The sequence below is a fragment of the Dipodomys merriami genome, unplaced genomic scaffold (assembly GCF_024711535.1).
Source record: "Dipodomys merriami isolate MVZ:Mamm:240054 unplaced genomic scaffold, mDipMer1.0.p SCAF_9, whole genome shotgun sequence".
In the NCBI taxonomy this organism is placed as follows: Eukaryota; Metazoa; Chordata; class Mammalia; order Rodentia; family Heteromyidae; genus Dipodomys; species Dipodomys merriami.
This window is the reverse complement of record NW_027206512.1, coordinates 29,222,383-29,237,927: the sequence shown is the minus strand read 5'-3', so window position 1 is coordinate 29,237,927 and position 15,545 is coordinate 29,222,383.

Sequence of the window (15,545 nt, the reverse complement as noted above, 5' to 3'; positions counted from 1 at the left end):
CAAAAACAATATATGCTAAGGAAGATGTATGGAGAAATAAAGAAAGAGGAAGGAATGAAGGAAGGAAGGAAGGAAGGAAGGAGGGAAGCAAAAGAAAAAGTAAAAGATAATGAAAGAAACATGAGTTTCATCAAAGCATATTACAAAAATGTGTGGATATACTACATAAAATGCCTCTGCACACCAACCAGCATACAAAAACTAAAACACACACACACACACAAAACTAGAAAATATTTTCTTTTTTTTTTTTTTTTTTTTTTTTGCTTATGTGGTGCTGAGGAATCGAACCCAGGGCCTCAGGCATGCAAGGCAAGCATGCTACCACTGAGCCACCTTCCCAGCCCCCTAGAAAATATTTTCTAAAAAAATGAATTTTCTACAAATGTCATGACTTCAAATGTGTTACATCAATAATATTCCCTATTACATTCACTTCAGGACTCATAAATAGCATGGATTTATAAACAAAGAAAATATTACAATGAAGTAAAATACGATTTGAAAATATAAAAATAGTTGTACAGAAGAAAGAGCCTTTTGTGTCTCAGTGCAGTTATTAAGATTAGTGTAATAAAAGATTATGCGATTATTTTACCTGCCCAACTAGACAAAATTGGGCTCCTGAGTGGTACTCTGTTTCTAGAATTATAGATTTGTAAGCTTCATTAGAAACTATAGAATTTGACCTGTGGCAAGCCATATGAATTATATGTCTTGGCTACTTTAAACAAGTGATACAATAGTGTTTGTTGCTATTACTCTAACTTACCATGGCATTTTAACAAGAGTAGAAGAGGCAATTAGCCATAAATAGAGAACACTGTGCTACAAGTGGGTGGGTCAATAATTGTTAATCTAAGCACATGAGAGCCAATGATGTGCTTTAAAGAGTTTTGAAGGAAATGTGGAATAATTTCACTCTGTCAAAAGATGAATTCAGTTCTACCTGAAAACTTTATTTGGTACCTCAATATTCTCTTTCTCAAGCTTAGAACAAGGGTGGCCTTTTATATTTGTAATTTAAAACAAAAGATAGATCAACAAATCTAGCATTCTTTAATGTTCCAGACAAAAAAGACACTGTTTAAGAAATGCAATCACTATGTTACACATGTAACTGTAACCCCTCTGTGCAGTATTTTTACAATAAAAAAGTAAAAAAATATTTAAAATGCTAAAGTTATTTTTTGCAACAATTATCCTTTCTTTTTTCCATTTTATCTAAGTTTATTGAGCTCATGGCAATTAGATGTGAAAATTTCTTCTTCTTACATGTAACCTTTTTTATTGTAAAGATGATGTACAGAGGGGTTACAGTTACATAAGTAAGGTAATGAGTACATTTCTTTTTTGAACAGTATTACTCCCTCCCTCATTTTCTCCCACTCTTTTCCTTGAATTCCCTCTAGACTCTATGTTGGACATCAACTATATGAACTAAAGTATACTTTAAGAAACATGCTCAACATCTTCCCAGTGAGTCAAACTGAATAAATGTATGCTGACACTTGGTATTTTACACCTTGTATGAGTTGGGGCTCATTATATTTACTTTCTTTAATTTTAAATACAGCAATCTGTTCACCTAATTCCAATATATTACCTGGAGAGGAGATTGAAAAATACCACATCTAGCCAAAAACAACTAGCTTATTATTTTGAGGAGATATCATTTGACCTATGGTTTTATTTCCTTTGTAACTGCTGTTTTTCATGTCAAGTAGCAAGGTATTGGCTACACCAGTGGGGACATCTTTGAGGCATAGGATAAAATGAGAATTGAAATAGAGACTAAAAATGTTGATGCTAAATGCTACTAATTAACATTAACAAGTGCATACTTACATACAAAGATTTAACATAATTATTTTTCCAAGGACTTGAATAGGCTGGAGAATAAATTCATGTAATTTGCTGTTTCAACATTGTAGGAGGATTATATTTAAATTCATAAAGTTGTTATTGTATTTCCTTCCTTCCTTCCTTCCTTCGTTTCTTTCTTTCTTTCTTTCTTTCTTTCTTTCTTTCTTTCTTTCTTTCTTTCTTTCTTCCTTCCTTCCTTCCTTCCTTCCTTCCTTTCTTTCTTTCTTTCTTTCTTTCTTTCTTTCTTTCTTTCTTTCTTTCTTTCTTTCTTTCTTTCTTTCTTTCTTTCTCTTTTACTTTTATCTTTTGTCAGTCATGGGGCTTGAACTGTGGGCCTGAGCACTGTCCCTCAGCTCTTCAGCTCAAGGCTAGGACTCTACCACTTGAACCACAGCACCACTTCCAGTTTTTCTGGTAGTTTATTGGAGATAAGTTTCATGGCTTTTCCTGCCCGGGCTGGCTTTGAACTGTGATCCTCAGATGTCAGCCTCCTGAATAGCTAGGATTACAGGCATGAGCCACCAGAGTCCGGTGCTTATTGTATTTTTTTTTTTTTTTTTTTTTTGGCTGTCATGGGGCTTGAACTCTGGGCCTGGGCGCTGTCCCTCAGCTCTTCAGCTCAAGGCGAGCACTCTACCACTTGAGCTACAGCGCCACTTCCGGTTTTCTGGTGGTTTATTGGAGATAGGAGTCTCACGGTCTCTCCTGCCCGGGCTGGCTTTGAACCGCGATCCTCAGATCTCAGCCTCCTGAGTAGCTAGGATTACAGGCGTGAGCCACCAGCGCCCGGCCGCTTATTGTATTCTTAATAGAAATCCCTCAGTGAAAGTTGAATCATGCAATTTGTGTCCATAATCCTGTTTCCATTTATCAATTACATGTAAAGGATGCTTATATATAAGTGGCAGAAAATGTCATTTGGTTCCAGGGGCATCAGTAGTTATGTAGATGAGTATATGATTATTATTTCTGTGTTACATGGAAATAATATACATAGAGACATGGTTGGAAACATTTGAAGATGAGAAATAGATTTATTCAGAACAAAGAAAACACAAAAGCATTAAAATAATTCTCTTGACCTATCAAATATGCAGTTCACTATACTTGCACCTATCTATAACACTATGGAAGAATAAGTTCCCCTAAAACTCCATCTATGATAAAGCTGACTTAACTAGAAGTTCAAAGAACATTGAGGAAGCAGGTGCTCCCAGTAAGCAATGAATAAATTAAACCTTCGTTGACACAGTGAATATTTTACCAACTGAACTCTGCAGGGAACCCATAGGTGTTTTATTTGGGACTGACAGAAATGAAGAGAGTGTAAAGATATTTATTTAAATTTGATTAGACAAAATGTATTCTTTTCTCTGCTGCCTTTTTGTGTATATTTTTATTGTAAAGATACTGTACAGAGGGGTTACAGTTACATGAGTAAGGTAATGAGTATCGTTTCCTATCGAGCATTGTTACCTCCTCCTTTGTTTTTCCCCTACCACCCCTTCCCTCCCCACCTGCCTGACTCCTCCCTTCCCCCCATCTTTCCTCCCCCAAGGTATAACCTCTGTTTTCACTGTATGGGATGTTGGTATAGTTTGTGGGGGGGGGAAGAGAAAAAACAAATTGTTTAAATAGGGATAATTGTTTAAATAGGTGGGCCCATTGCAACAATGAGATGTACAAAACGTTATGTCGAAAATTGAACTTTACAACTTTGGCTGGGGAGGGGGGGAAATGGGAGGGCAGGGATGGTAAGGGGAAACAAAGGAGGAGGCAACAATGTTTGATAAGAAATGTACTCATTACGTTGCTCATGTAATTGTAACCCTTCTGTATGGTATTTTCAAAATAAAAAAACTTATTAATAATAAAAAAGAAAATAGACATCTAATTCAGGGAGGGGAAGGGCAAAAACAAAATGCTTAAATAAGGATATAGGTTGACCCATTGTGATTTTACAACTTTGGCTAGAGAGGGGGTCATGTGGAGGTGGGAGGGAAGGGATGGTAGGGGGAAAACAAAGAAGGAGGCAGCAATGCTCAATAGGAAATGTACTTACTACCTTCCTCATGTAACTGTAACCCCTCTGTACAGGATTTTTACAATAAAAATGTACAAAAAACTGTGTAAAATTATCAGTCATTTGAAAATTGCATATTAAAATAATATCAAGTCAACAACAATCACCTATTGGAATGGAAAAGGAAGCAAAGGCAAATGTTGATGTGAATCAAAGGTATCAACGATTAATTCATGGATTATAGGAATGTAACATGATATAGTCAATTTAGAGAACACCTCAGCAATTTCCAATAAAACTTAATTTACTCTGATTGTGGCATGCAATAGTAACACAGCTTTGTATCTATCCAAAGGAGTTGAAAACTTAAGTTCATTTAATTTCCCACATAATAAGGTTGAAAGCAGTATTCGACATAATTTATGAATACTTGGAACTAACCATGATGTCCTTTGGTAGGCGAGAGGATAAGTAAACTGTAGTATTTCTGAACCTCTGTGTATTTATTTTATTCAATACCATGAAGAAATGCACTGCCAAGTTATGAAAAGACATGGAGGAAACTTAAATCTATGTAACTACATTGAAAAGAAGGCAATCTGGAATGTTTTTTCACCATAGAGTCACAGTTACATACCATTCTGGGAAAACTACAAAAATATTCAGAAAGACAATGAAAAAGACAAGATGTGTACAAATTTGAGTGAAGGAGAGATGCCAGGGGGAACACAGAATATTTAGTCAATAAGTTTTTCTTTATCAAATGGTAAAAATGAATCTTTATCATGATATATTAGTCATTACCATTGTATACCCCAAAGTGTTAAAAACTAAACTGTGATGCTTTAGTGATACTACTTCAGTTAACATATTGGAGCTAAGGTGCCAGTTTGGTTTTGGAGGGCAGAAGAGTGGATGTTGTGCCTGAGTGGAGACAGACAGCATATGAGCTCTAGGTACTTTCTGCTCAATCATGCTGTGAGCTCAAAACTGCACTAAAAAAGAGTCTATCTTAAAAATATAGAAAGAAAAAGTAATTAAGGTGATACTCTGACGCTATTTAAGAAGGAAGAAATTTGTACAGCCAACTTTCTAAGTGGCTGATTCATGACATGATCTGTCTTAAGCATTGTTAAGACCTTTCAAAGGGATTGTAAGTTAATATGTTTAATTTCTGAGATATTCCCCTCTAACTGTGATTTAGGGAATCAGTGTTTCCCATATTTTGCTCAATATCCTAATGATTTTATTTGTGAAAGTGAGAGGAATATAAGAATTAAAATAGGTTTATGTAACTTTCTGACTTTTCAAGTGCCTCTTCTAGAAAGCAATATATTCCTTTTGAATTTATTTTATTTTAAGTATTAGTCACATAGCAGCATGTAATGGCATGAGCAAGTAGGACATGAAATACCTAGAATGATTGTGGGAACTCTGTATTAAGAGAAATCATTTTTGTTTATAGTTGATTGTGTCTACCTCAAAGACTTTGGAAAACAAGCACATTTTCCCCCTTCTTGCTAATATTATTCTATTCTACCAACTAGCAGAAGAGTAGAATTCACCATGGGAGCTCCAGAAAACACTTGTGAGTATTCATTTTTCTATGGATATGTTCTTTTCCACCTGGGTTCATCTTAAAGATGTACTAGCAAAACAAAACTAGTTTAAGAAAGATTAATGTGTACATTTTGAGTATTTTTTAAAAAAATATCATGACATATTTTCTACTTTGAGAAAATCAACAAATAAGCCAGGTTCATACCTATAGTATTAGATACTAAAGAACCTGTGATCTGAAAACTGTAGCACGAAGCGAGCCCAGGGAAAAAAGTCCATGCAACACTTACTTCTAATAAAATATACAGATGAGAGTGCTAGCCTTGAACAGCGATAGTGCCCAGGCCCTGAGTTCAAGCCCCTGGACCTGAAAACAAACAAACTAGCAAACAAAAACAACAACACAACACAACTACTTAAGAAAATGTTAGTTTCACAAGCCATTGTAATTCTTTCCACTCTTATTGTGGTCTGAAGTTGAGGATGAAACAGCCTCAACAATGATGTATTTGGAAATTTAATGGCCACTATGAATTAGATTCCTTAGAGTTGAGTCATTGAGGGGAAGGTTTTAGGATGAGGAGCAACAAAGTGAACCACCACAGACAGATGAGTTCTAGAGAAAGACTACAATTGGTATGGCTGAGAGTGCTAGACTAAAATAGAAAATTTGATTTTAGAAAAATTTTAATGTATACTGCTTTATATCAACTATATATATATATGTGTGTGTGTGTGTGTGTGTGTATATATGTATATATACATATATATGTACATTTTTAAGTTCTCTTCAAAGAGTCTTAGATTTATCAAAATTTAGTTAAATTTTACCAGTATGCTAATATCTACATTCACAAAATTATAGATTTATTCAGTATTGTTCTTCAGTTTTTAGAAACTGTCACAGTCCTTTTGTCTTTTGGAAGAAGATTAGAGCATAAGATAAGATGTCAATGCCACAATCTTCTATCAAATTATCTGGTGATCATTCTGTCTTCTAGCACTCAGCATGTAATTACATATCAAGGCTTAATGGAAAGAATGGAAAAATTACCCTAACTTCCTAAATTCCATTTTCATTATATGAAAAGATAAAATGCTACAGTCTGTTGGACTGTTCACAGTGAATATATCAGAACAATTATGCTTTCAAATGCTACTAAAGGAATAAATTGCCAATAGCTACATGACTTTCTAAATAGACATATTCTCCATAGTTCTGTTTTCTCCTTTTATAAACCATTCTTCTGATTTTTTTTTTACATTTCAATGATAGTAAGTACAAATTAAAATATCTTTGAAATAAATTTATTGTCTTCGAAAAGATTGAATTAGGTGTGATTTGAAATATAAACCACTTGTGCTACAGACGTTAAGCCTATTTCTTCATCTCCAGTAAATGGCTTGAAATTTGACATTTATTTAATTAAGTAATTTTAGTTTTATATTTCTGTATTCATTTATAGGATAATATAACCTACCTAAATTTGTAATCTGTAAGGTATTAATATTGGTATATTATTTCCATAGCTGTGCAAATCATTTTTAGGTATTAAAAAAAGATACTCTCCTGTCATTAATCATTATCAAGTCCTTCTGAAGGCCACCTTCAAATCTCTGTTAAATATGTAATAGAAATGACCTGAGCTAAGGCTTATGGGCATATTAGTTATGCCCAATTTATTAGTAATATATCTACTTAGCTAAACTAAACTACATTTTCCACATTAATTTTCTTTTATGTTTCTAAAAATGGTAGCCCGTAACAAAGGTTCTTTTATCTTACTCGGAGGATGAAAGGGAAACTCTAACCATTGAATAACTCCTAGAAAATGTCAATAATCTGATAGATTATCCAGACCTTGATGCAGCAGCTGTGGCCCCTCTGGTGGACCTTCCACAGGCTCCTTATTTGAACACTAAGACCTCTGAAAGAGATACGTGTGTTTCACTGGAGGACAAGAGACATATCCATACCACCCAGGCCAGAGGTGACAAATATTACTTGAAGAGGTTTGACACTATCTCATGGCTCCAGTTTGATTGACTTTATATTTTCCTACTTTGCTGTACAAGGAAACTACTATCAACATGACACTGCATTTTAAATCTGGAACTATCCTATGTTTGAGCATATTCTGTGAAAAGTCTACAAGGCATGTAGACAAAAAACTCATTCAGATATTATTTAACAAATGAAAAGTTATATATTTTAACCAATTGATTTTTCTCTTGATTAAATGTCCCAAGAAAACACTGTTAGTCACATTAGAAATGGAAAAAAATGCTCATTGATTATAAAGACTACATAAAATCCAAGCAAAATCAGCAAAGACATAGATGGACAGATTTTTGCTCTATGTCAACAAATAAATCATACAATAATTAAGATTAAAATGTTGAATTATAGATACAATAGCAAGAAGAAAAAAGAGAGCCCTAATAAAAGTGAAAGGTTTATGACAGAAAGAAGCATCATGAATCCATCAATATGAATTTTTACAACAGAAAACAAGACACCATTTTTTAGGCAATCCTATATACAAACAAACACAAAAGGAAACTAAAGTGAAAATCAATCAAACCTAACATAATGATTTTATCTAGGATGGAGAAGAGGTTTTAATTGGGGAAGGTAAACTAATATGGGATTGGGGGATCAAATAAAGCATTCTATTGTGTATTTCTGGGTAAATTATTTTTGGGTAAATTTTTTCGTGTGTGTGGGGTGTGTGTGTGTACGTGTATGCATTTGATGAAATCACATGTATATTTCTGATGAATACACATAAAATTCCATACAATTTTTAAAGATATACTATACAAACAGCAAAACAAAAGCAAACAAGGAAATAGAGAAGGCAATTAAATAAATAATACAGATCATTGAAGTCAATAAGTAAAACCTAAACATCCAAAACTGTGCAGATTTTTGGAATTTTTATTCTGGAATCTCAAAAACATAATCCTCAAAGTTAATCCTCAGAATGGAGATAATGAAGAAGTTTTAGTAGCACCCTTGAATGAATAGATATGCCTTGGGAAATACTTGATACTCATCTAAAAATTATAATTGGTTAATGTCTTATATGCAATTGTGATACTTATCCACTTTAATATAATTACATTTGGAGAATATAAACCCAATGCTACTGAATCTCAGGTTTTGTGAAAAAATGCATTTCTGATATTTATTCTGATGTAGTATGCTTCCCAAATTGTGTGTAATCTGGTAGTCATAAACTTTTGGTTATATTTTCTAGCCAGATGCCTGTGGCTTATGGCTTTAATTTTAACTACTTAAGAGGCTGAGATCTGAGGATAATTGTTCAAAGCCAGCCTGGGAGGAAACTCCATGAGACTTTTATCTCCAATTAATCAAAGCAAAAGCCTAAATTGAAGCTGTGATTCAAGTAATAGAATGAGGTTCTTGAGTAAAGATCAAAAACAGTGCCAAGGCCTATAGTCAAGCCCTAGGATCTGCTACATATATGTGTGTGTGTGTGTGTGTGTGTGTGTGTGTGTGTGTGTGTATAATATATATTAAATATTATATAAAGTATCATAATATTTAAGATAAATAATATAAGATAATAAAAATGTTAAAATATAACATGCTGTAAGTAATGTATATATTATATACATAGTATACTATAAAAGCACATATATTATATACTAAAATTATATATCACTGATTTAATCATGTTTTAAATTATTAAAGACTTTTTTTAAAATTTTCTCATGGTTACAGTGTTGTGATTTGAATTCAAAACCTCAAGCAAGGTGTTCTACCAGTTGACTAAATCTTTCAGCCCTATGTGTTTTCGTGAGTTTTGTAGAAAGAGTCTCATGCTTTTGTCTTGATCTGGTTTATACTGCTATATTTGTTTTGGTAGTAAGTGGGATTACAGCATTGGCTCCCACACATCTGGATTGTATTTGGAGATGGGGTTTTGTTAATTTATTGCCAGTTTAACCATATACTGCCATCTTAGCCCTTACAGTTTCACAAGTAACTGGGCTTACAGATGGGAGCCATCAAAACCAACTTTATTTTCATTTTTGAGCAGAGTAATGATAAAAGTTAGCCTATCTATTGTGATATGTTAAAGCAGAAATACAAAACTTCAGCATATCAGAAATATATTTTCAATTCATCTAAAACTTCACTACTAATGTGAACATTTTTTAAATTTGTATTTCTCTCGAGAACCATAATTTACTTCAGAATCCTCCTTGATGTAGATCATATTGATTTCCTTCTAATTAGTTTACAATTTACAAACTTATATATGATAAGCTGCTATTTGTTGGTTTGTTTGTTTTTCTGCTTATGTGGTGCTGAGGAATCGAACCCAGGGCCTCAAGCATGCAAGGCAAGTGCTCTACCACTGAACCACCTTCCCAGCCCTGATAAGCTGCTATTTGTACTTATTTACCAAAGAGCAAGAAAATATGCTATTGTCAGAATTTTCTTGCAAACTGAGAAACAGATTTATATATTCTGAGTATTTTGACTCATTATGGCATATAGCTTAGATAAATACTTCCATGAGTAATTAAAGAAAATAGAGTACACTTGGAAGTAAGCCTTTTCTTTTTGAGGAAATTATATATTTAAAGAGTTCTTCTTTGTTAGAGCACTGAAGTTCTAAAAACAGTCTCCTATAATAATAATAATAATAATAATAATAACAATATTATTATTATTTGGTCCATTTTGGGGCTGAACTCTGGTCTTGGTTGCTGTCCCTCAGCTCTTCAGCCTAAGGTGAGCGCTCTACCGCTTGAGCCACAATACCACTTCTGGTTTTCTAGTGGTTTATTGGAGATAAGAGTCTCGCGGACTTTCCTGCCCGAGCTGGCTTTGAACCGCGATCCTAAGATTTCAGCCTCCTGAGTAGCTAAGATTACAGGCTTGAGCCACCAGCGCCTGGCTTTATTGATTGATTGATTGATTGGTCTATCTATCTATTTATTTATTTGTCAGTGTGGGGCTTGAACTCTGGGCTTAGGTGCTGTCCTTGAGCTTTTTCACTCAAGGCTAGGACTATACCATTTTGTGCCCAGCAGCACTTCTGGTTTTCTGGTGGTTAAGAGTCAGAAGACTTTCCTGGCCTGGCTGGTTTCAAACAGCAATCCCTAGATCTCAGCTAGAATTTCAGACATGAGTACCCAAGTTAATATTATTTTTATGTTTGATGGTCCTAGTAAAAACCATAAGCATCAAGCTTTTCAAATTTCTGGAGATAGGAGGGAAGGGATGGTAAAGGAAAAACAAAGGAGGAGGCAGCAATGCTCAATAGGAAATGTACTCATTACATTATTCATGTAACTGCAACCCCTCTGTACAGTATTTTTACAACAAAATACAAAAAAATAAAACAGCACATTACATACCTCATAAAATAAAATAAATAAATATTGTTAAATAAGTATTGGAAAGTCAGAAATTTTCCCAATTTATTTTAACTGAGTGCCATAAATACTAAGTAAGACACATCATAAATCAATATTGAACATGATTCATCTTTACCTATCTCAATGCTAATTTACAGCAACAACAACAAATAAGTGCTTGCCTCTATAACTTGAGCTACTTCATCACCCCCAAAAAATGCTTGAGAAGTGATATCAAGAAAAGCTTTCCAATCCTTTCTCTGACAGTTAGCAAAACAATCAAAACTGAATTGGTAGCATTTCTCATTTGTGGTTGGAGAAATCCAATTGGAGTTCACTTTAATTCAAGTCATCCATAAAGACTTGAATTAAAAACGCATAAATAAATGTATACCATTACAGTTCCAGGTATATAGGCGGCAGAGTATCAAGAGTATGGTAGTACATTTTACTTAAATAATTAGGAACTGTTAAGTTTTGTACTTTTTGTTTTAATATACACATTTTTATCACATTATATAATATGTTATTATAAAACACCTGAATTTAAGCAATAGTACAAAATTTCCTGAGCATTTAATATTAGGGTTTTGTGAGTTTATCCAGTCTGGCTCTAGTACATCACCACTCTGGCTCAGTTATTTTTCTCTACAAAATTCTATCCACTCATGTCCATCATTATATAATTAAACACCAGTTTGAAGAGACAGTGGTTTATTTATAGTCTCTAAAGCACTCATTGTGCCAAGAACCTACAAGTTCAGATTGAATCACAGGGAGAAGGAAATGCTTCCAATATAAAGGATTTCTAAAATAGATTTAGAGGAATTATTTATGATTATATTTATATTGTTCTTAAGTATTATGCTATCTCTTAAATTTAAGAGAATATAGTAGGAGATTACATTGCAAAGAAATAATGGCCCCTCCTACACGAAACTACCTCCTTAGCAACAGAATAAGATGAAGTTTTCAATAATATGTTCTCCTCTAGAGTAGAAGAAAAAGAATTCTGTGATGTAAAAGATAATTAAAAAGACAAAATAAGGCCTTCATGTAGCTATGAAGATGATATTTATGCAAATGTTTCCAAGTGAGCATAAAAGATTAATTGGTTGGTTTTCTAAAAATATGTTTTCTTATATATTGCTTTAGAAAATTCTTTAAAATATCCATCAGGAAAGAGTGCAATGCTAAGTATGTTGTATGCTCTGTTCATAAGCACACAAATTGTGCATGTTCTCATCAACCTCAGTAAAAAAGATATTACATTTTTCACTGCCAAATACATGAAGATAATTTGAGAGGGTATGAATGATTATGTATACTATATAGAATTATTCTCAGTTTGAACACCCAGCTTCCTCTATTTTTTATTTTTGTTTCACACTTTTAAAGAGCAACAAATGATAATTCCCTTACACTTACTTCAGTAATGTGCACTTGTGATTAAGTGCTTAGTGTTACCTGGCAGAATGACATGACTCAACAAAGGATCAAGTATTACACATAAATGACTAATTTGTTACATGAGAGTAAGAATGTTTTAATGAATAGACATATACAACACAATCTATGCTACAATACAAAATACTTGGGAAACCTTTGAGATCATTAATGTTGATGCTAAGTAGCTTTGTTTATTTGTACGGATAGTGGGTGTTACTTGCAATATAGTAAATTGTAAACAATAGAAACTCACTTTTTACATTTTTAGAGGTTTGGAATTCCCTGTAGCTTTCATCATCAAGGCTGCTTTCTGTGTTGAGAATGTCATCTAATCACAGCCAAAGTATCTTTTCTTTTATCTGTAAGAGAAGTTAACTTAACCTGTTTCACTCAAAGCTTGCTTGGAATATGTTATTTTAGATGAACAGCTTTTCTTCTATAATGGTTTTGTTAAATTTATTGTCATTAGAAAAATATTAAGTAAGATATTTTGTGATAAACCTTGGAAACTGAAGCTATAAAAATAATTCCTTAGAATTCCAAGAAATCTTATAATGGATATTTGTTTTTATTTGCATATTTATGGAACATTAAACATTGATATTTGTAAGAAATATTGAATACCATCTATACCATGCCGTTTGTATTTTCTAAACAAAACACATATAATCTTTAAAACAAAAGTTAAACTTCTCAGTGTGGTAAATAAGACATGAACATATGATCCTTCTGCATGGAGACACCGCCCCCGCCCCCACCACACACACACAATTGCCATCCTTCACCACTGTCAGAACTGTCTTGTTTAATTCATCAGTTTACTGGAAAGCTGTTTACTTGCCTACTGTTTGGAGAACTTTTATCCTCCCCACTTTCACTTTACAAATTCAGCTTGTATCCAAGAAAATTTACAATGCTATTGATCACAAGGAAGTTTCTTATCTGCCTAGATTACTATCTGTGATTTGCTGCATTTTCCTGTGTAGTACTAGTATACTACTGACACATTTTGTTGTTAGTTTTATTGATGCTAAATTACAATACACTTCCTGTTGATAGAGACAATTTATCTCCAGCAACTCCTCAATACTATCACTTAGACAATTCCTATTTGTTCTCTATTGAATGAATATATTTCTCCTAAAACACACAAAATAGAAAAAAAATATCAAACTGGTTTATAACTCTAAATAATCAATAAGGAATAAAAATCTTCAAATTCTTGACCATTATGCATTAGTGATCAGTTGGATAGTTGAATTTTAAAGATGTTATGTTGTAATCAGACTCATGGCAGTATTACTTAATATTATAATCTAATTTTTGATTCACACTTCCATTTTTTTCTATTATGGTTACTAATATTCACTTCATGTCAAAACAGTTGCTTGAACAATTTAATGAAATTTACAACTATGCAAATTCCCATTGGTTTAGTTGACATTCTTTGTAACAAAATTATGTATTTTTTTGTTTGTTTGTTTCTTTCTCTCTCTCCCTTCCTTCCTTCCTTCCTTCCTTCCTTCCTTCCTTCCTTCCTTCCTTCCTTCCTTCCTTCCTTCCCTTCTATTCTGGTCTGGGTTCTTGAACTCTGGGCCTGAGCACTGTCCCTGAGCTTCTTTTGCTCAAAGATAGTGCTCTACCATTTGAGCCACAGCACCATTCTGGGTTTTTCTGAGTAGTGTATTGGAGATATAAGTCTCACAGACTTTCCTGACCAATCTGACTTCAAACCATGATCCTCAGAGCTCAGCCTGAGTAGATGAGATAGCAGTCATGAGCTATTGGAGCCGGGCTATTTCTATTTTTTAACTGACAGATTAAATTGTACGTGTTAATTGTGTATAACATTATGTTTTAAATTTTAAAAGATTTTTCATTGGTAGTGTTAGTATTATGCCCGCCTTTGGCCCGCAGCTCCACCCAGACCTGAACTCCTCTCACCCCTGGAGTTCCCACCATACAGCTGACCCCTCCCTCTCTCCTTCCAGACCCATCTGAGCTCCCATCTGATTTCCTAACGCCAGACACCTCCTGCTATCTGGATAGCTAAGGGTTCCATGTGTTCCCTCCTAATGGAAATATGGTTCCTCTAATAAACCTTGTAATAAGCTTTCTCCTGTGCCTGCCTGCTTCTGCATGGTCCCCTGGGATGGATGTGAGGGATCCTTCAGGTATGATTCCATAAAGTACGGCATTCTAGTCTCAACATTTTAACATATTCATTCACATTAAATTTTATCTATGACTTAGTACTTTATAAAATTAGTTTCTCGTATTCATTGACACTTTTAAGGTTTCAGTTTGGTCAGTGGGTATTGTCTTTGACTGTTGAGATGTTTTCTTTATTACTGAATGTAAGCATTATGCCCACCTTCAGTCCTCAACTCCACCCAGACTGAGCTCCTCCCAGCCCTGGAGTCCCCCGCCTTACAGCTGGCCCGTCCCTCTTTCCACCCAGACCCACTTGAACTCCTATCTACCTCACTTCTTATCCCTCAGACCCTGCTGCTACTCTAGTGGAAGCCGCCATGTGCTCTCTCTCCAGGAGAAATATGGCTCCTCCAATAAACCTTCTAATAATCTTTCTCCTGTGCCTGCCTATCTCTGCATGGTCCCCTGGGATGGATGTGATGGATACTTTGATGGATCTTTTCAATGAACATTTTCTGATTTTTCTTACAACAGGACATCCTGTTATGAGCTGTGACATAAGCTGTTTCTCCAATAAGCCTTAGGAAACCATTTCTCAACATGATTCCAATGAATGTTCAGAGTTAATATCACGAGAAATGAAACAAATGTACATTGATTGTTTCTTCTTGGGATATAATGAAAAGAGAAGAATTTTATTTTTCTGATTTTCCTTTCTTAATATTATATAACCTAAATTTGATATGTATATTTAAAGGCAATATTTAGACTTCAGTTAGGAGTGGGCACTGCTATTATGACTTCTTGTTTTTGTGCCTCGATTGTAAAATATATATGAACAGATATTTACACCTATGGTTTCATATGTTCCACTCTATGAAAACTCCTCAGTGAGAAACAAATACAAAGTTCTGCCTGGTTTATTTTACTGTTTTCTTTAATAAAATTTCATTATTCTTGAGGTGCTGAGAACTAATAGCCATGGCAAAACTGGCTTCTGTATCTTCAAGGTATTTATGTATTTGATTTCATTTCCTATGTATATGCTGTCATTTTTCATGACCAAAACTAATGGTTCAATATAGGCTCAAAG